The sequence below is a fragment of the Sarcophilus harrisii genome, chromosome 3, assembly GCF_902635505.1.
Source record: "Sarcophilus harrisii chromosome 3, mSarHar1.11, whole genome shotgun sequence".
In the NCBI taxonomy this organism is placed as follows: Eukaryota; Metazoa; Chordata; class Mammalia; order Dasyuromorphia; family Dasyuridae; genus Sarcophilus; species Sarcophilus harrisii.
Genome location: NC_045428.1, coordinates 523,918,514 through 523,941,488, shown reverse-complemented (window position 1 = coordinate 523,941,488; position 22,975 = coordinate 523,918,514).

Here is a 22,975-nt window from a genome sequence, read left to right as displayed (position 1 = left end):
AGATAGAGTGACTTGGTGATAGAATGGCAAGGAGAGCAATGTCACTGAATCTTAGAGTATTTATAAGAGAGTGAAAGGTAAGAAGACTAGAAAGGTAAGAAAGGGCTAGGTAATGAGGAGTTTTTAGGATTTTACATTTAATATTTGATTCTAGAGGTAACAGGGAGTCACTGGAGTTTATTTAGTAGGGGGATGGTTACTGTAGATGTCCTTTTTTTAGGATATCATCAAACAAATATAGAGGAAGAGAAGAACATTAGGTGTCCATGACTAATGGATACAATCTAAATGGAGATCCACCAAAGGAGACTGAGAAAGAGTCATTAGACAGATAGGAGAAATAGAAAGAGAACAGTGTGAAAAAAGGAAGAAAAAAACCTAGGGAGAAGAAAATATCAAAGAGAAGAAGATGAACTTTCAGAGTCAAAGGTTTCAGAGAAGTAAAAATGGATAAAGATTGAGAAAGGCCATTTGATTTGGTAATGAAGAGATCTCTGGTAATTTTGGAGTAAGCCATTTCACTTGAAAGATAAGGTTGGAAGATTATAGGAAATTCAGAAGAAAGGGACTGAAAGAAATGGAGACATTAATTGTACATGGCTTTCTCAAGAAGTTTAACCACAAAAAGGAGGAAAGATACAGGAAGATGGCAGGGATGGGTGGTTTATCGGAGAATTAATTTTTAGGGATAGATGAGAAATAGGTATGGTTTATAAAACACCAGGGAAGCTGAAAGTAAACAGAATTAGTGAGGGGGTAGAAGGAGTAATTTGCCAAAGGAAATAAGTTAGAATGCATCATTTGTGTATGTTGAAAAACAAAAATTTGGATTCAATAATATTAAATTTAATATTTAAGTGGCAAACTGGATTTTTGTTTTAACAAGGAAGGTTGAGGCTTGGCAAGGAGAAAGGCTATCTTGTTCATGTGAGATATGGGTGAAGGAGGAGATAGTGAGGGAAAGCATCTGAAGGATGCAAAGTGAGAAAGAAGGAACCACCCACTACCAGCAGAAGCAGTGGTGCTGAAAGAATCTCTACATATTCATCTTCACTTTCTTACCTCAAACTTTTCAACTTCTTTGTATCTGAGGTCTTACTCTTGCCATCCACTGAATTTCCACTCTCTGAGATTATCACCACTCTCCTAACTGAATTTCATTGATCTAAGTCATTGATGGTCACTCTCTCCTCCTAGAAATTCTCCTCTCTGGGTTTTTATAATATTATTCTACTCCAATTTGTTGAACCATTTCTTCTTCATTTTTTTTGGATGAGCCATCGTCCATTTCTTGGCCTCTTTTTATGGTTATAGCTCAGGATTCTCTGTCCTGGGACTTGTCTCTGTGCATTCTCTCCCCATAATTTCACCAGCTCCCCTATATTTATCTATAATTTCTGTATAGATGACTCCAAAATCTATGTATATTTCCTTCATCTCTCTCCTGAGTGCCAAATCAAACATTACTATATCTACCAACCATCTCAAACTCAATATGCCTCAAACAGAATTCATTATCTTCTTTCCCATTCCCAAATCATCCACATTTACCTATTTCTGTGAAGGGTACCATCATCCCACCAGTAAATCCTATCTACAAACTATTTCTCTCCTATCTAATCAGCTGCCAAATATATGGATTCTGTTTCCAAAGCATCCCTTTTATACATTTTCTCCCCTCTACTCACACAACAATCACCTTAGGGCAAGCTCTCATCGCCTTTTAGTTGCACCACTGCTGTAGCCCCCCAATTTATCTCCCTGACTTGAGTCTGACCTTTCCAAATTGTCTTTCACATGACTTCCAAATTCTTAAGGCACCGGTGTGACCATATCATCCCCTTGCCCAAGAAGCTGTAGTGAGTCAAAATATCCACTTGTCTGAAAAGTCCTTCACAATAAGACACCAACTCACCTTTCCAAACTGTTCAGCCATTATTTCCCCTAACACACTCTATAATTCAGCAGAACTGATGACCCTACAGCTCTCCTTTCTGCTCCATCTTCCACTTCTGTGCTTTCCCCCAGGTTGTGTCTCATTTCTGGAATGTGTTTCTTTTTCATCTCTGGCTCCTTAAGGCTTAGCTCAGGTCTCACCTCCAGCTTGATGGCCCCAGTACAGAGAGAGAGAGAGAGAGAGAGAGAGAGGAAGGGAGAGAGGGAAGGAGGGAGGGAAAGAGAGAAAGAGAGAAGAAGGGAGGGAGAGAGGGAGGGAAGAAAAGAGAGAAGGAGGGAGGAAAAGAGAGAGAGAGAGGGAGGGAGGGAGAGAGAGAGACAGACAGTCAGACAGAAAGACAGACAGAGACAGAAAAAGAGAAACAGAGACAGAGAGAGTGCACTAAGTACTACTATAGGTGACAAGAGAAAGAGAAATGGACTTCCTTTTCCCTGCCCAGTCTAGGGTAAAGCCAGGACTGACCCTTAGGGAGAGAAGCTCCACAGATAGGATCCATTCACCACCATCATATCTAGGTATTTCATACAGCTGAGCAGCTGTGCTCAGAATTAGTTCTTTTTGAAAGTAAGATTCTTCAACGAGACTAATTGCTTTTATAATAGGACTTTCAGGGGGGAAAATTCTCTCTCTCATAAAAGCAAATGGATTCCCTGCTCTGAATGCACATCTTCTACACAGCAGGTACCGAATTACAGATGGCGTTTTATGCTCCCAATCAGGACTTTAATGGGGAAGGAAAAGGCTCTGGCTCCTCCTTCCCCTCCTTGTCATTACAGCTGGAAATGCATTTTCCCTTCTCTTCAGGAGGGCAGGCTGGAAAAACCCAGAATGCAAAAAAGGTACCAGATCTGCATCTCAGAGTCATAGTGGTTCTTAAATTGGACATGGAATAGGGGTGTCAAAGGAATTCCAATGACGACAGTTTTAGAAGCAATGATGTAATATATACAGAAGCTTGGAAGACAGTTACTTGTTGGGGGGAAGGGATTGCAGGGATGCTGGGAAAGCCCTTTGCTCTCTTCCCCCATCTCCCGCACTTCTTTAACAGTCATTGTCACAGTCCCAGGACCTCTGATTGAAAAAGTGCCCAAACTTCTGACAGGGGAATGCAGGAGAAAATAGGAGATAGCTCAGGTTATGTGGCCAAGAATCTGCTTTATCCCTAACTTTGTGGCATATTGATTACCATTATCAAACTTTTTGGTATTCCTTGTGCCTGAGACCAAGAAAAATAAGTTCACCCCAAGAGAGATACGCAACATGAGGACACAGATGTACAGCAAAAGTCACTCAGGAATATCAGCCCCCTGGAAGGGAACTGCTATGAAGAATGTCTCAGCTGGTTCTCTTGTTCATGTAATTCTGCCATTGCAGGGATAGTGGACCTCAAGGGCAGCTTGACTCCTGGCCCAGCCCCTTCTCCGTTGTACCACCTACCGGTCCACATCCCCTCTCTAGGTCTCAGTCTCCTCATCTTTAAAATAAAGGATTTGGATGTTCCCTTAAATCCCTCAAAGTTGTAAACTTCAGCTTTAAGTCTAGAAGAAGGTTGGAAACCCTAACCCCCATAACTTGCCTTCCAGATGATGAAAAAACCAAGATTCCACAATTAGAGATTCATTCCTTTGGTTCAAGACTTTGTTTTCCATAAAAATGCAAACTTTCCCTGGGATGCATGATGCATTAAGCATTATCAGCAATCCCTAATTCAAGGTGGGGACTGGAAAGCAGGGAACAGAAGGATTTTGGGGAGAGTACAAAGACATTCAGACTGCAGGTAATAGTGGTTGGTACATAATGAGTGAGTAATGATAATTGATGATGGGTTGGAGTTATGCCATAGAGAGAAGAAAAGATGAGGAAAGATAAGATTGCTATTGTTGGAGCATCCCTTGTTCACTTCGGTGGGTATGAAGAACTCTCCAGTCTTTTCCCACCCCACAGCAAACAATCCTGTGAAATTGGTGCCATTATTATCTTTATTTTGCTTCAGAAGAAAACTGAGACAAATAGAAGTCACAATGACTTGCCCAGAGTCACACAGCAAGTAAGGGTCTGAGACCACGTTTGAACTCAGGTCTTCCTGATTGTAGGCTTAATTCTCTACCCACTGTACCACCCAGCAGCTCACATTCCTCTCAGATCTTCAGTTTCTTCATCAGTAAAATGAAGCAATTAAAATAGATGGCCTCTACCTGCATTAACCATTTGAAGTCTCTTACAAATATCCTTTCTTTTTTCCAATAGTATTTTATTTCCCCAAATACATGAAAAGATAGCTTTGAACATTCATTTTGATAAGATGAGTTCCAAACTTTTTCTCCCTCCCTCACTTATTTTCTTCCTACCCAAGCCAGTAAGCAATCTGACATAGGTTATATCTGCACAATCTTTTAAAATATAACAAGTATTTTCTTTGGAGAATGTCTTGGCTCCCATAAAGGAAATGAGGTAGAGGGCCTTCTCCACTTCTTCACCTCTTTCTCATTTCCTCCTTAGCTCCTTACAACCTGGCTTGAATTCCTCCTTCTCTACTACAATGGATTTCCCCAAAATAATTGTGCTTCCTAACCCCCAAATCAATGGCATCTTGAGTCCCCCTCTCTTGTCTCTCAGCAGCATCTCACTCTCTTGCTATTCCTCATCCAGTTGTCTTCATCCCTGGCATCTGGGATATTAAAGTCTACAGCCAAAGTCTGAATTTTCCTGTTTTTAAAAAATTTTTCAATTAATTCTTTTTTTTTAACCAAAAATCTTGAGCCATTCATTTTTTCTTCATCTTCTTTGATGGTTTTACTTCTTTCTTCTTGTAGGTATATTCAAAGGGTGAGTTTTCAACCTTCTTCTAGACTTAAAGCTGTAAGGAAGTTTACAACTTTGAGGGATTTAAGGGAACATCCAAATCCTTTATCTTAAAGATGAGGAGACTGAGACCTAGAGAGGGGATGTAGATAGGAAAGTGGTACAGTGGAGAAAGGGCTGGGCCAGGAGTCAGGAAACTCGAGTTCAAATCTAATCTCAGATACATAGTAGCTGTGGCAAAGTCAGTGGATAGAGATCTGAGCTTGGAGTTAAAAAATCCTGAATTCAAATTCAGAGTTAGACACCTACTAGGTGTGTGATTCTGGGTAAGTCAAGTAAACTCTTTGTATCTCTGGAGAAAGAAATGGCAAACCATTCCTGTATCCTTGCCAAGAAAAGCCCATGGCTGTGCTGAGATTTAGAGGGTCATGAAGAGCCGGCCCCAGTGGAAGGACTGATTAACAATAAAGTGCTCAGCACAGTGACTGGCACATAGTAGGTGGTATACAAAGGCTAGCAACCTTGCCCAGGGTCACATCAATGGTACAAATACTCTGCGCTCAACCTGGGAGACCTCATCCACATTTGTGGCTTCAATAATCCCATTTTGAGAATGCCTGGCCAAATCCTCCTGCCCTGGTGGAGGGTTAATGGACAATCCAGCCATGGGAGAAGGAACCCACTAGTTTTAAGTTGGCTAAAGCTGAGGGAAGGCAGCGGCAAGAAACAAAATGCATCCAATTCTGCTTAAAGGGCCACAGAAGAGCTGGAAAGGAAAGATACTATGTAAATAGATACTCTTTTCCATTTAATCCGTACTATGAAGACTTTCTTAAATCTAGATGATTTAAATCAGCCCTTGATTTGTAGCATTTGCTAATTTCCTGAGGTATAAATGTTCACACTGAAATTTGAACAATGGTCTCCCCTGAGCCCTCCAGCTGGCTCCTACATACCCCTGGTCTAAAGCATTCATTTGATGCCATATGGTACTTTGTTATTAATCTTTTATATCCAGGCCCTGTCTTTTCAGTGAGTAGGAGTTTGACAAACGAATACAAATTAGGGCAAGTCTGCAACAGTTCAAATGAGGACTCTGTAAATTTGAAGAATTAGGTGGTATAGTGAATAGATCTCTAGGCTTGAAGTGAAGAAGACCTGAGTTCAAATACAGTCTTTGACACTAACTAGTTATGTAACCTTTCTCAGTCTCAGTTTCCTTATCTGTAAAATACAGATGTTGGAGTTGACATCCTCTAAGATAATTTCCATCTCTAAATCTAAGGTCTTATAAAAATGAGAAGACCTGATTGGTTTTTCTTCTCCCTTCATTTCTTCAAAGGCTTCTCCACATGAATGATGATGTGATAAATCAGAGATTGCTTCAGGGAAAGGAAAAGGAAAAAGTCTGTTCACCAATCTTTCATGTCCAGATGAGATTTATTAAGGTATAACCACTGGAGGTTACAATAGGTTTAGACTCTTGATATGAAGGAAATTTAAAGATCCCAATTTTATAATTTTGATCTTGAAATAGTTATTATGAAATATGAATGGTTCTATGATAAGGCCCCCAGTTAAAGAGCAAAAACTCTCTAACTGGAGAAGCTAGGAAAGGTCGTTCTCTTTTTATGGCTCCCAGAGACGTCCCACCAAAAGGGACGATGAAATGCAAAAGCAAGGATCAGCCACCGGTATTTATCAGAAATATGATGAGATCAGTCTGATGCAGCATTCAATCAAATAACAGGACATAATTAGAAGACACGTCCTTCTAAAGTGAGCGGAGGAAGAAGGTAAGATAAGATAAGAGGTAATTCCTCTGTATTATTTTTTTAAAGTGATATTCTGACCACCTGAGAGAAAATGCTCTATTAAAAAGCAGTTTTATACTTTGTCCTTTTAATTTTTCACTTCTTGTGCTTTCTCTTGGAGGCTTAGGTTTGCCTCCTCTCTTTCCCTGTTGGGAAGAAATTAATCTCCTAGTGTCATTAGCAAGTTAAACCCCTTTGTTGATGGCCAGATTGAGCCTTACCAGAAGGTTGTTAATAAAGGAGATTGTGTTGCTGCTGGAGGCCACAGGAGGGTTGAAGCAGGGAGATGGTCACTATGGTCCTCCAAATCCACTTGTCCATCTTCCCAAGATGATTTCCTGATTGCCTTTTTTTTTGTCCTGTAAAGTTCCCATCTCTGACATATACTCTCCTTATCCAGAATTCCAAGATGGAGATTGATGAGGAATAAATATAATCCTTTTTCAGAGTCCTACTTTGTGATCTTTAAATGTTATATTTGATTCAGGGGGAATGAGAACCGTAGGATTGCAATGTCCCCCCATCTACTCCAGGTTAGTTAACAGTTATGGAGGATTTTGTTTATGAGAATTCTCCAAGCCAATTTAATTATAGGAGAAAAAAAATGTACTGGCCAAAAGTAGATGGAGTCATGTATATATTTGTCTAGCTTTAATTTAATTTCAGAATATTTCTCCACAGAAAAAGCCAAGGCACAGCTTGAAAATGCCTAGAGAAATAAAATAGTGCCTGCTGCTTCCTGGATGGGTAGTGGGAGATGGAGAATTTCCTGCACTGTTTGAGAGAGTACCTCTGCCATCCCACCTGGCGGACCTTGATGTATTCCATGCTGGAGCCAACCTGAGCACAAGCTTCTCTAAACTGGCCTCAGGAAATTCTTTAGCAGCAAAGAGCAATGAGTGGTCTTTTCAGGGGCCCGGGCAATCTTTCTGGGAGCAATACTTTGGTTATCACCATTCAGTTTTCTGTTTTGAACTGCTGTTTTGTAACTCCTGGGAGCGGCTATAACAGAGAATGATAGGAAAGCATTAAATTCTGTGCTGTTTTTCCCATCCACGTTTCAGTTGTTATTCATTCGGTCGTTTTTCAGTCATGTCCAATTCTTTGCGATCCCATTTGGGGTTTTCTTAGCAAAGTTAATGCAGTAGTTTGTCATTTCCTTCTCTGGCTCATTTTACAGATAAGGAAACTGAGGCAAAAGGGTTAAGTGATGTGCCCAGGGGCACACAGCTATCCAAACTCAGGAAGATGGGTTTCTTGCCTCCAGGTCCAGTACTCCCTCCACTAGCTGTCCTTCCCCACATTTTACAAATGTAGAAAAACCTTTCTCCTTGTTCTTGTATCTCATCCTGCCCACATTCTTTTTGGCACAACACATATTTTGCATCCAGCCCAGTCTTTTCAGTTTCTTCCAAGTCTTCTTTATAATTGTCCCTCTCTCTATCTCTCACTCTCATCACTTATGTAAGCCATGATGGTTTACGGTGCCTTCTGCTCTAGAAACACCTGTCAGATGTAATGAAAGACATTTACAAATCAGCGAAACTGTCATGGTTTTTGATGCTAATAGGTATGTCTTCCTTCATGATGTGAGGTGACAGAGCCAGAAGGCATCTCAAACAGCATAATTAAACAATAAAGAAATTCAGACAGGTGTGAATTTGTTTTAGGAACTTTGTACTCAGATTTTACATAATCAAACTCACATCTTCCTATTGATTGCATCTGATGAACTAAAGGAATACCAGACTTCCATCATCGAAGGGAGCCCTGAATCTGACACTGATCTCAGACATCCTTCCCTAAAGTATGAGATCCATGGGGAAGGTGATAAGTGGAATGAGCTGCCAGCTGTCACCTTCACTTCTATGCCCTGACACTCAACAAAGTGTTTGAGATTCCTCCTCTTTAAAAAAAAGTGAATAAAATCTGATTTTTGAGGGGAGAATTTTATGACACTCTGGAAATAACTGGAAATATTGAAGCCTGGGTTCCGGACCTAACTCTTTTATTGCTTGGATGGGTTGCCTCTTCCACTAGACTTTTTCTAAGAAGCTAATCCTCCTTCCTATGTGTTGGATGACGACTGATTTATTCTTGCTGTTATGGCTCTATTGATTACTGGGTCTTTACAAGGGGAGAAGGTGCTGAGGAAGGTAGGGAGATAGGAAGCAGGACTACCAGGGCTTTGCCTATAAGCAGAGTTGAGGGGGAATTGAACCTGCCATTGATTTGGTGCTATTATAAAAAAAAACAACAACAAATGAGTCTTATCCTATTCTTTGCACTGATGCTTAAGGAGAAGGGCAAGGTGAATCAAGGGGGTTCCTGATTAAATTGAGAGCCCCCTCCACACTTCCATCCCCTCAACCTGAGGAGAAGGGTCATTATTTGGAAGCAACGTGTAAAACAGAGTATCAGTTACCTTTCCTCTGGCCAGTAAAACTAACTTTAAAATTCTCTGAGGCCTTGGAGCATCGATCTCTCTCTGTCCCTCTCTTACCTCCCCCTTACCCAGTTCCCCATTTCTGTCCATCTTTCTGTCTCTTCCCTCCCATCCTCTGACATGGAAGTAGGAGAAAGCGCTTACATGTGTCCTAGGAAGGAAATTCCAGGACCCCTGAGCCCTGGTCCTGAACCCCAAGCTCTTAGTAGAGGAGAAAAGGTATTACATTCTTCAAACAATGTGATTCCAGAATCCAGACTTCTAGCAAAGAAAGATTTCCTAGGCAGCAATAGCTTTAAGAACTGCCTTGTGGGTAACATCACATTAAAGATTTTTTAAGTCTGAAACTTTGGGTACAAGACCTACTAACGAGAGATTTCTTGACACTGGGGGAAGAGAATAAGCATTTATCTAGCACCTTCAATGTGCTAGGCAATGTCCTAAGCACTTTACATACTTTGCAAATAGTATTTCAATTGATCTTCTGAGCTAGAAGCTGTTATTTTCCCATTTTACAGTTGGGGAACTGAGGCAAAGAAAGAGTGACTTGCTTAGTCATACAAGTGACAAAATTGTGACTCAAAAATCCTAGCTCCCCAATTCTACATCTATTCTTCTTTTCTTGATAACTTGCTGCCTGTAGTATAATAATTCTTATTTATATTGCACTTTATGGCTTACAAAGATGGGAACAAATAAATGAAAACCTAGCCAGTACTCATTTCCAGCTAATGTATTATACCAAATATCATTTATTCACCAAGGCTTTTGTTGCTTTCTCTATAAAGTGTCAGGAATCCTCTGGGTCTAGTGTACAGGCAGCCTTCACATTTTCCTATAATATATTCCTGGAATCTATCTGTTCCTTTCTGCCCCCACTGCCACCAGCCTAATTTGTATCCTTAACACCTTTCATCTATACTATTATCATAGCTTGCTAAGTGGTTTCCCTACCAGTTAATCATATCCAAACTATACCACGTACAACCATCAATGCAATCTATATTTTTGTTGTAATGAACTCTTAATTTGTACCTTCAAAGGCTCCCCATTTTTGAAGAAATAAAAGTACAAAATCCTTAGACTTAACATTCAAGGCCCTTCATAATTTGAGATCTTCCCTTCCTATCCAACCAACTTTCTTTCCTACTATTCCCCAAATGATTGTAAAATTGTGCTCCAAGACTTGTGAAATGGGCATAAGTATATCCTGTACATCAGTTATATATACAGGGGACTCCAATGAATTATAAAGAGTACCTGAAATACATAAAAGAATGTAGATGACCTAGAACTCTTGAATAAGCTGTCTGGCAAGTTTGAACTGACACCATCTTTTTCCCTTGATAGATTTCCCTGCAGCAAACAGAAGTATTCTAAATCCAAGTGTTAGATATTTTATCATTTTTTTTATTGGTGGTGGCAATTGTGGTGTTAAGAATGATGACTTTTTTTGTTGTTGAAAAATATGCTTAAATCCAGGACTGATCCGACATTTCTCTCCTTTACTTTTGTCCAGTTTCTTAATTTATTCAAAGGTACAAATGTTATTGCTTAGAATCAGGTCATAAAAATGTTAGTAGAAAAATAATGTCCTGTTAATTCATTCTTTTCTCAGCTTTCTCTGCCATCCTTAACCCAAGTTCTCTAGCTGGTCTATTGAAGATTTGGATAGATGATGATGCATTCTCTGCAGAAGGAGCTAGATCTAATGGAAACTCCAGAAACTCAGGGCCAGGAGCCCTATTCTTTTCCCCCTTTTCAGCTGTGCTCCTTTCCCCATGTGACATAACAGAACAGATTAACTTTTAGTACAGCAAAAAATGGTTTTCATGTGTGACCCCAGGCTACCAGGAGCAGAAAGATAAAACTGACTTTCAACCTCATATATTCACAGCAATGTCACATAGCATTTGACATTGTATTGGAAGCTCTAAAACTAATAGGCCATTTGCTTTAAATTCACTCTTTTTTTCTCTGAGAGAGGCAAAGGAGAGGAACCTGACTACCCATGCTCCTTTGTCCTACTTCCTAGGGTTGTTGTGACATTCAAATGAGATAATATGTGTAAAGTACTTAGCACAGTGCCTGACATTTAGTAAATGCAATTTTAATTCTATGATATTATTTTTGTTATATCAATGTATTTATTAATAAATACATTTCTATATATTGACTATATATTTTATGTTATATTTATTATATTATATTTGGGTTCATATATTTATGTTAATAAGCATATTTATTATATATTTTATATGACATCTACAGTATAGAAGGTAATTTTAAAGGGGAAAGCATTAGCAATGGGAGCCAAAAAAGGACTCTGGAAGAAAGCAAGATTTAAGATTTAAGCTGAGTTTTGAAGTCCTCTAGAATGAGAAAAAAAACTGTAAGCCAAGCAATAAATATTTTGAGGAATGAAAAGAATGTTCATCTATAAGCAGTGAAGAGATTCAGTGAATAGAGCATTGGTCTAGAGTCAGGTACACCTGAGTTCAAATTCCATTAAATCATATATTTATAAATTGTGTGATCTTGTGTTAGCCACTTAAAATTTGCCTCATTGCTTAGTACAGTACCTGGTGCACAATAGGTGCTTAAAAATGCTCATTCAATGAAATTGTTCAGTATTCTGGTTGACCAATCCAGTAATGTCCAGCCATGACCTCATAAGACAGTTGACGAATCATGCTTCTAATTCCTTGGCAGAGAGGTGGTGGACTCTAGCTGCAGAATGGGGCATTCACTGTCAGCCATTATCAATAACTTAATTTGTTTTGTTTGTGATAAAAGAGAAGTCTATTGGTTGGGGTGGTGGGAGTCATTGGGAATTGACAGTAATTGTGTAAAATACGGAAAAAAAGGTTTCTTTTTAAAGAAAAAGTAGCAAAGTTGGAATCAGAAGATTTTGATCTTGACTCTAATAAGCTCTGTTACCCTGAACAAGATCTTTCCATCTTTCTAGGTCATAGATTTTTCAATTTAAGCATGAAAGGACTGAAGTTTCCTTCTGACACTAATGTTCTTTACTGGACTTTTATTTACCAGATTTTCATGATCCTATCAGTCTGAACTAAGAAGGAAAGCATACAGACATCCACCCCCCCTCCTGGAGACATCTTGGAGAAGAAAAATTATAAATGAAATTAATTTAAATAGTCATGTATGAGGAATTAGAAAAAGTGAGAATGGCTCAGGACAAAGAGGAAGGTGATGGGGGAACTAAGAAGAGGGAATGGGAGGATCTTCATAAGTTGTACTCTCTTCTACAGGTATATCCACTTAGCAGCTGTATTCTTATAGTGACTCCTGGTTATTTGTCAGGTTTAAGTAATTTAATGAGAGAATTCCACAAGGAATTCTACCTTCTTTTCCTGATCCCAAAAGCTCAAATCTCTTAATTTAGTCCCCTCACTGGGAAACGAGTGGACTACATTGGCTTCTGGGGTATCTAGTCTGCTTGGCAGTTCTATTTCTTACTATAAATTTGAAATAAATGATCTTGAAGTAGAACTCTCTTATGTTTGAGTAGGATCAGTCAATTTTGCTCCTGCCTGCAGCCACTTCTGGATGGCCATTTCCATGGGGATCAATTAGGCTAGCAACATGAGTCACAACGGGATGGTGAATTCAGGGGGATCAATTAAGCCAGAAACAAGAATCACAAGGGTATGGTGAATTCAGGAGAAGATGGAAGTAAGCCAACCATGTACAATGAGGCACAAATACATATATGTGCTCAGAGAATAAAGAATAAATCAAAATGAGATCCTGATTTGCCCTGACTTACACAACTGACATGACCTTATGGACTCTGAACTTAGATCCCATAAACTGATCTTGGCTTTCCCCCCACAATCCCTCTGACCTCTATCTGCACAGAATTTTTCTGGATAAAAATGTCCCAAAGTGAGAAAGTTTCATTCAATAATAAAGAGCTCAGTCGATAGCCCCTGACTTGAATCTCTTAAGATAATGAAGAGATTTCAATTCTCTTTGGAGTCTAATGGGCTCCTCGAATGAGCTAATCTCAATTTTGGGGGGATTAGTCTTTCTAACAGCAGTAAAATTTGAGGCAAAGTTTTATTCAAAACATTTTTAAAGTCACTTATTAGAAAAGGGAGAGAAAAGGAATAAGTCTTAATATAGTATCTACGATGAGTCAAGTACTATGTTAAACACTTTACAAATATTATCTCACTTGATTCTCACAATAATACTATGAGATAAATGCTATTATTAGTCTCATTTTACAGTTGAAATAACTGAGGCAAACCTAATAAATAAATAAATAACTGAGGTTAGCCAACTTGCCAAGAGTCACACGCTTACCAAGTATCTGAGGTTGGATTTGAACTCCTATTCAGAATCCTAGATAGTAGACTAGGTATAGGACATAGTCAGAGATTTAAAGTTGAAAAGGATCTTAGAAACTATTGAATCAAACCCCTTAATTCTAAATATGAAAAAACTGAGAGACAAATCATATAGCTGAATGTCTGAGACAGGATTTACTTTCTGCTGGGGGGGCTGGTAAGGTGGGGAGAGAGTATATGAAAATGAAGTATGATAAAATTGCCCTCAAAACCATACATCCTTTTTTCCCCCAGGGAATTGTTTATATTTGACTTGGAACAATGAGGGAAGGACTAAGGAGCCACATATATTAAAATTAGTCTGTGTTACTATGGTCACTGCTGGATAAAGCTGATTCTGTCCAAGTGTATGCAGTATAGCAAATGAATATTTATTTTTTACATTTGTTTTTAAAACTTACAGTTACAAATTTTCTCCCTTCTTTCCTCTCTACCCCACTGCCATTGAAAAAGCACTGTGATAAAAGCATGCAATCTAAAAGAGAATTAGGACATGTACACAAAAACTAATTTGATGGTTTAAATTAACACATAGGAAAGGTCAACCAGAGAAGCTTCTGAATACAGAAGGGATCTGAATATAGAACAGGAATGATCTTTCTAAGTCATCTGCCAGCATCTCTCCCCCATCATCCTTTCACCACAACGCCACTAAAAAGGACAGTATATTTCCCAGCAAATGAATCTTTCCAACATGTAACTCTAAGGCATGTTACAGATGGGAGGTTATCTCCCACAGGGTGGAAACTGACCATGTATCACAGGCTTGCCCAGGCAGCAAGAGAACGACTATGGCAAGATCAGCTGAGGGCAGCTCTTTGCTCTTTCTCTATTCAAAATTGGTCCCTTTGAAAAGCCCTGTCCCGACTGTCTTTTCATTATTCACACTCACTGCCTGTGAGGTTCCCAGGGCTCTGTGGGCAAAGTCTGAGTGCTACAAATATGATAGGAGTCACTTAGTCCAAAGAGTCTTGTTAATATAAACTTTGCCTTTTTTCCTCTATGAAGTCACTGTACTGCAAGAGAGAGATTTTTCTGTGTAACCACATCAAAATACATGTCAACTTAATGTTGTTCTAAGTTTTATATATGGCTTTGGGGCTTAAGGAAAGGATAGTCTATAGAGAAATGCTGAAGGTGATGATGAAAATTGATTTCCTGTCCTAGTACTTGGAAACAGGAAGAATCATAGAATCATGGAATTTTAGAGCTGTGAGGGACTTTTAAAGAGAATTTAATCCAGACTTTTTCCTGTAGGAACTCGGGCTCAAAGAGATTAAACAATTGGCCCAAATTTCACATAGCCAGGCAATGGCTAAACTGGGTTTGACCCCAGTTCTACCGAGACCAAAATCCTTTCCAGGGAAAATTCTGCAAATATAATATGCTCAATATATTAGGAGTAAATTAGTGCATGTAGGCAATTTTTATGTTATGTTTCAAGCAAGTGGAATCAAGCTGGTTTACTCTGGACCCAAGTCAGCTTGTGGTCTTTGCCAATAGCTTGGTAGGTAAAGGTCAAGGAAAATGGTAGTACCCAACCCTGCCCAAAGCTGCAGGGGAATGTAGCAGTGTGGGGGAAGCATACAGTCTAGCTGAGAAAACAGGTTTTGCAAGCCTGTGTCCATAAGCCAAAGGGGAAAAAAAACCCAAAGAGCAAATAGAGAATGTTAGAAGGGTTTGGAAACATTATAAGCAATATAATCTTCTGTTTGTATGGAGCCCTGGTACATTTGCACCTGGAATAAGGTATAGAGTTGCTCTGGAAGATACAAACAGATGAAGATCTGGGAAAAGCATTGAACAGGATCATAGGGAATAGGCTAAAGAGATTAAGATTCATCAGTTATTTTAAAAGGTCAGTTTTGAAATTTACAGTAGGAAACACCGAGTCCAAGATTTTGTGCTTCTGGAAGCACTCATTCATTTCCTGGTATAAGGAGAGTTTCTGATAGTAAGGCAGTAAGAAGGTCATTTGGAGCAAAAATTTAAATATCTTGATTGATCATGGAGAGGGTCAACATGAACTTGTTGGGGAGGGAAGGAAGGAGCAGGGTGTTTCCATTTGATTGCTTCTCTGACCTTTTAATGCATTTGTATTAAGTCAACATTGGATGTCTTATCTGGTCAGCTTCATGGCACTAGGTTTTGGGACCCAAGGACCCCCTCAGGCCAACTGAGTGGCGTTGTTATGGGCACGATATGTAACAAGTGAATGTTGATTAGTTGTATTGTAAGCCAAGGGTTACAACAGTGAATAGGATGCTGTCCCTGTCTCCCATGGAGCGCTAGTCCTAGAAGGAAGGAACAAATAAATGAAAGAATGAAAATGCATTTGTCAAGGGCTTATTATATTCCAAATACAAATATCAGAGAGTCCCAGCCCTCAGGAAGCTTACATTATGATGCTGGAAGCTCTAGACATACATACAATGTCTATTTATAATAAACATACATATGATATTTATATACATACATAATACATGTATATATGTATACTTATATGCATGTATATAATACATGGATATATTGTATGCACACATAGCCTAGATATACACATGATGTATGTGCATTTATATACAATGTGCATATAATATACACATTATGTACATGTACACACATGTTATATATGTATGCATGTTGCATATGTGAGAGATACCGGTACCCACCGTGGCATCCCCTCATCAGAGAAGATGCTGTTCTCTACGAACAAAGCAGAACTGAATTAGCTCAGAGGAAACGCGAGGTGAGCTAAGTTAGAGAGTCCACCCCGCATGTTCACAGGGACTAGTTGTGTCCAACCTGTGGCAGAGCGCTCCGAGCTCGTACTGGTCTGATCGGCCACAGTCGGACCCACTGGAACTCGACTCTAAGATAGTAATGTCATTTTGGTCCTTTTCCAGAACAAAAGACAGCAACCAACCAAACATACATGGCATACATGTATAGATAGAATGTATAGATAGAATCATATATGTATATATACAATATATATTATATATTAGTGCATATGTGTATGTGTGTGTGTGGTGTGCGACCACAGAAGGGAGCTACAGTCTGAGAAGTCAAAAGGATGGAGAGTGAAATAACAAGGTGGTCCTTGATGTATGAACAATATGGTCATAGCATTTGGAGAAAGAGGTAGGGGATGCTTGGGGAAGAGGGGTCAGCGGGGCTGAAGACGGCCAGGGCAAGATGAGAGTGAATACTTTTAGAGATACCTTTCCAGAAATTAGGCAGTGAAAAGAAAGAGAAACTTTAAAAGGAAAGAGACTAGTTTGGAGTGAGTCCCAGGATGCTTCAGAGATGGCTGGATAGGAAAAAGGTTGACACAGTAGGGAAGAGACTGTTGATCTAAGAAAGAGGATAATTAATGGATCAAGGGTCTTGAAGAGAAGAAGGGAAAACATGGGTGAAGATTACTTGTAGAGGGTTATCTTAGAGTATGACTGCCTGGAGGGTGCAGTGAATGGAATGCTGGGCTTGGGGCGACTCGTCTTTATGGGTTCAGGTCTGGTCTCAGACACCCTGGACAAGTCACTTCACCCTGTTTGTCTCTGTTTCCTCATCTGTAAAAATGAGCTGAAGAAGGAAATGGCAAAGCACTACAGCATCATTGACAAGAAAACCCAAAATGGGGTCATGAAGAGCAGTCGTGACTGAAATTTTACACAAGCACATCCTTGGAAGGTGTTAGACATTTATTCCTCTGAGTCAGAGAGAAGAAGGGAAGAACGAGTAAAAATAGAAAAATACTGAGGTGGAAAATCGAGGGAACTTACTTCGGATGACCTTAATCTTTGTGGTAAAGTAGGAAGCAAGTTATCTATCCCATGAGTGTTGCACAGTGTGGGAGTGCGATAGGGAATTTATGGAAAGTGGAAAAGGTTTGGAGCAGTTCCTGTGGAGAATTGGATTAGCTGCAGGAAAGGTCTGCCAAATTTCAGCGAGGTTCTAGTTGGAATTGGATAGTCAGAGATCGTAATGTGACTGGTGGCTCTCACTGGCAATGCTTAGACATTGGGATCAGAGAAAGCAGGCAGAGGAAGTGACCCAGGGCCAACTGTCACCACAGACAGGGGATAGAACTTGTCCAGTAGTGTTCATGCAAGGAATCAATGAGGCAGCTAGATGGTGCAGGACATCGGGAAGTCTCATCTTCATGAGTTCCAATCCAGTCTTAGACACTTCCAAATTGTGTGACCCTGAGAAAGCCATTTAACTCTACCTGCTTCAGTTTCCTCAGCTGTAAAATGAGCTGAAGAAGGAAGTGGTGAACCATTCTAGTATCTTTGCCAAGAAAATTCCCCAAATGGGGTCATAAATAGTCAGAAATAACTGAAAAACAACTGAATATAAGGGAATCAATGATTTCAATTCCTTTGAATTTAGAACCTGAGTATTCTAAGACCTTCTCTTTAGTCTGAGAATGGAATTACAGGTTCTTTAAGATGGTACAGGTCTCCCCATGCATTTTTGGATTATAGATACAGGATTAGAATTCTTATAACCTCCCTCTGAAGATCTAGGAATTGAGATGGCATTCTTAAGGTTTCCCCAACCACCAGCCCAACAAAGTGCTGTGGAAACAGCACCAGTCAGGCAAGTATTTATTAAGTAGAACTATTTAAATAGATATTTATATTTACTAATATTTATAATTTATATTTAAATAAATTTACATTTATTATATATAATATATATAAAATAAACTCATATTTAAATAAGTCATAGAATTATAAAAACAGAAAAATTATATATAGAGTTATAGTGTGCTGAAATGAGTGCTTCCCTGGGAGTCACAAAAGCTGGATTCAGATCTAAATTCTGCTAGTTATTAGATGTGATTGATAGGTCAAAGTATTTATTAAGTGTTTACTATGCTCCAGGGACTGTGCACAGTACTAGGGATTCCAATATAAGCAAGACATTCCCAGCTGTGATGGATCTTACATTCTAAAGAGGTGAGATAACATATATAGGAAGGGAGGGGTGAATGTGGGTACCCACGAGGAAATTGCAGAAAATGTCATGAAGGCCAGGTTCCCAGTAAGTTAAGGTTATATAGTCTTATCTATTTAAAACCCCTGGAAGCCCTGAAGTCAGGAAGACCTGAGTTCAAATCTAGCCTCAGACACTTAACACTTCCTAGCTGTGTGACCCTGGGCAAGTCACTTAACCCTAATTGCCTCAGCAAAAACAAACAAAAAATAAACAACAACAACTACAACAAACCAAAAAAAAAAAAAAAAACCCCAACCCCAAAACAAACAAAAAACAAAACCCCCTGGCAGCCAGAATGGAGAGTCCAATTTTTCTCATGTCACTATCTTCTCTGAAGCCTTTGTTTATACATCTCTACAATGTGTATGATCCTAGAGAACCTGCATATTTTATTGGATTATGAGGAAAACTAGAATATGCAAAGAATATGTGATTTTATAAGCTTGGAGAACTCTAGGTAATGGGAAAACATAATAAGAAGCTTGAGGTACATGGAGGTCAAGTTGGTCACTTAGGACAACACAAATACTAAAGCTCTGAAAAAAGATTTGAACTCATGTATTCGTGATTCCAGACCCATCATTCTAAGTACTATGCCAGTCTGAAAACCTCAGTTACATAAATGTCTGCCATCCAGCAAAAATTAAGTACCTACTATGTACCAGGTGCGATATTAAATGCATGGGATACAAAAGAAAGATCAGAGAAAAATGGTCTTCTTCAGGAGTTCACAGGATAGAATAGTCCCCATGTTTCCTCCCTATCAACCACCTCTGTTCTACATGGGGTAGAGAGGTAGGTAAAAGATTTTCATGAATCATCTCCATAGTTTCATAGAATATTTTTTTTGATCAAGAATCTGAGCAGATCTTCCTGCTTCTTTCCATGAATATTTAGGATAGAACCTAAAGGACCTTTCAGTGGCAAGGTGGGTTAAGGGCATTTTCCATTGCTAAGGCTGAGCAGGAGATGTTGCAGCACAAAAAGATGCTGGATTTATCTTTAGAAATTCATATTTTCGTTCTGTTCCTGCCGTGGAACATTGGGTAAATCACCTCACCTCTGAAGACAAGAGATGATTTGTGTCTGGGCCCCTTCAGCAGTGACCTCACCTTTCAGTTCTCCAGCTCAGTTACCCCAATTCAATAGTCTCCTCTTCTGAAAAATAAAGGGAATGGACTCTGATCTCTAATAGATCTCCCAGCTCAATACTATGAGCTTCTGAACACAATATTCTTTCTCTTGCCTCCCAAACCCTGGTGGTCAGCGAAGAGAAGTAATCCGACTTGCTGTCTGTCTCCCAGGTTAAGTGCTCACTCACATTGCATGTTCTCCACATTAATTAACAACAAAAATAGGACCTTCTCTAGGAGAACAGTAGCCACCAGATGGCACTAAGAGCTTTCATGGAGCAAGCTGAAAAGTTTGCACTTGAGGCAAGGTGCGGGAGCTAGATGGGAAGAAAGAGCAGAACTATAGGTAAGGGATGGTCGGGAGCGCTGGGCCATAGACCACCTGCTCTCAGGAGTAGAGACATCTTAGCCAGAGCTCTAGAGCCGGCCCTTAGACCCGCTGCCCAGGTCTGCAAGTCCCTGACCCTCAGAACAACTGAGTCTCCATTCCCGAGACTTGGTTTCCTTGTGATGTTTCACTGGGAGATGATGACATTTTCTTGAAAGATGCTTCCATGTAGCCAAGAATTTCATACTGTACCACATCACTCTGCCTCCCCATCCATGCATTATAAAGTCACCATCAAAACTGACCTCATTTTAGTTCTAGCATTGGACAAAGCTTTCAAAAGGGAATAAGGGTGGCTCTTTCTACTTTTAGCCACTCAGATTTAGAGCACTGGTAAATAATGCAAAAAACACCAGGAAGGAGCAGTAGTAAGTGGGCTGGGGAACAATCTATATGTAGGTTGGTATACATCCTGTGCTTTCTTGCGGCAGTGCAGGAGTCTGAGAAGGAATTTCCCTGATCATTCCAGCTAGGTAGTGCATTGAATAGTGTGTTGGACTGAAAATTAGGAAGATGTGAGTTCAAATCCTCAAATACTTAATAGCTGTATATCTTGAGCTAGTCACTTTACTTAAACCTTAGTTTTCTCATCCTTAAAATGGGGATGATATAGCACCTATCTTTCAAGATTTCTGTGAATATTTTATCACACACACAAATCCATTATATTTGTGTATATTATATATATACATACATATGTAATACAATATATTTGATATATACCAAATTATATACATATAAATAATATAACATTATTTATATGCATATAAATAACATGTTTACATATAAACAGCAGAACATAATATATTTATAAGCATATAAATAATAAAACATTATTTATACATAAAATAATTTCAATATATCAAATAATACATAATGTATATAAAGTCTTTTCCGAACCCTAAACTACCATACAAATTATCAGAAAGACAAAAAGAGCAGATAGTAAAATGTAGCAACACAAGGTAGATTAGATTGCCCACTCTACCAAATACACTAGCACAATAGGAATATGGATTTTGAGAGTCTGAAGAGAGACTTTAGAAATCATTTTTTCCAGTTATTTCTTTTCCTTGTCCTCTTACATAGTAAATTAACCTGCAAGTCAGCAGCTTGCAGTTCATGGACTAGATAATAGCTTTTATTATTGCTAAACTAGAAATGTAAAAATATAAAAAAAGTTTATAGAGTCATAGGACATTGGAACTGAAAGGAACCTCAAAAATCATTTAATCAATTCACAGTTAGGAAAATTGAGACCTAGAGAGCCAAATGACTTGTCTAATGTGACAGCTGGTGCTAAATAAAGGATTTAACTCGTTCCAAGTCCTCCATTACAACCAAATTTATATATATATATATATATATATATATATATATATATATATATATATAGTTACATATAGAATGTAACAATATTGTATTGTTATAGTCAAATATGGAAACATGTTTAAAATGATTGTACATGCATAACTTAACATCAGATTGCTCCATATCTTGGAGAGGGGAGAGGTAAGGGAGAGAGAAGAAAAATTTCAACTCTAAATCTTAGAAAAATGAATATTGAAAACTATGTTCACACATAACTGAAAAAATAAAATGTTATTGAACTTTTAAAAAATGGTTATAGTCACAAATCACGTAAATTATAGCTTTGAAAATGTGTTTTGTAATCATGACTCTAAATCTCAGATAATAAATCTCAAAAAAAGATAGGGGAATTTACATAGTACTTAATCAGCAAATATGGTTTTCAGAGCAATAAACACACAATAAATTGTTAAGTATTCTTTGTACTTATAAAACAATTTCCACTTGAGAATATTCAGATATTTTGCTCATATTTATTTACTTGGTGATTTCAATGAAACATCTGCTGCCTCTGACCACATTTGCATCCAGAATATTAACTCTGTGAGGACCCTATATGTGACATTGGGCTGTCCTAATGAACCTACTAGGCTGTTCAAGAGAAAGACAGTCCCAGAGTACACAGCTGGGACGACTGGGCAAATACGTGATCTTGAAAGTTTTTCTAATAATTACAGCTGTCCCCACGTGGAATGGGGTACTGGGGAGATTCTGAGCTCCTGATCAATATAAATCTTTACTCAGGCTTGAGATGCTCTCTTGTTGCCCTGGATCAGGGGTAGAAGAGGTATATTCAAGCTTAAGTCCTGTGTGTGGCTAGTCAAGTTCTATTTAAACACAGAGAAAGAATTAATGGCCTCTGTAGAATTTGGGTAGGACTATGTGACTTTTGAGTTCCAGTTCATCTCTTGGGATTCTATAGTTCTATGGTAAGAATTGGTTTTCTCTAAGTCACCTGACCTTTAGACCATAGACAGAACTTTGGCAAGTGGAAAGAGGGGTCCTGAAGTCAGAGGACTTGACTTAAAATCCCACCTCGGATACTTACGACCTGTGGGGTATTTTTGTTATTTGTTATTATTCAGTCATTTCAGTCATGTCTTGCTCTTTGTGGACCCATTGGGAGTTTTCTTGGCAAAGACACTGAAGTAATTTGCATTTCCTTCTCCAGCTCATTTTGCAGATGAGGAAACTGAGGCAAACAGGATAAAGTGACTTGTTTAGCGTCACAAAGCTAGCAAAGTCTCTGAGGCAGATTTGAACTCAGGAAGAGTCAGTTGGAGCAACAAAGTATCCTGAGGGAGAAACAAAGTGATCTCTGCCAGATAGGATGAAATACCACCAGTCCTGCAACTACCACTGTTTTTTAGGCTCAGAGATATCAGAAATTTGAACTCAAAAGCACTGGAAATGGTAGCCCCCTCTCCCATCCAATTAATTAGACTGCCAGAATTTGTCAAGAGTTTTGCTACCAGCTCAGATCCTACCAGCATCATGGGGATGTGACCTGAAAATTTCTTCGTAGAGCCACAGTTACTGAAGAGCCACAAAGGGCAGATCTTATAGCCAAAGTCCTTGGCGTTCTGAAATGTTTCAGCAACAGAAACTGATGTGATTTTAACAGTGGAAATGCCATTAAAGATGTATTATCATCTGCTGTGCTGCGGACCATGGGACTTTT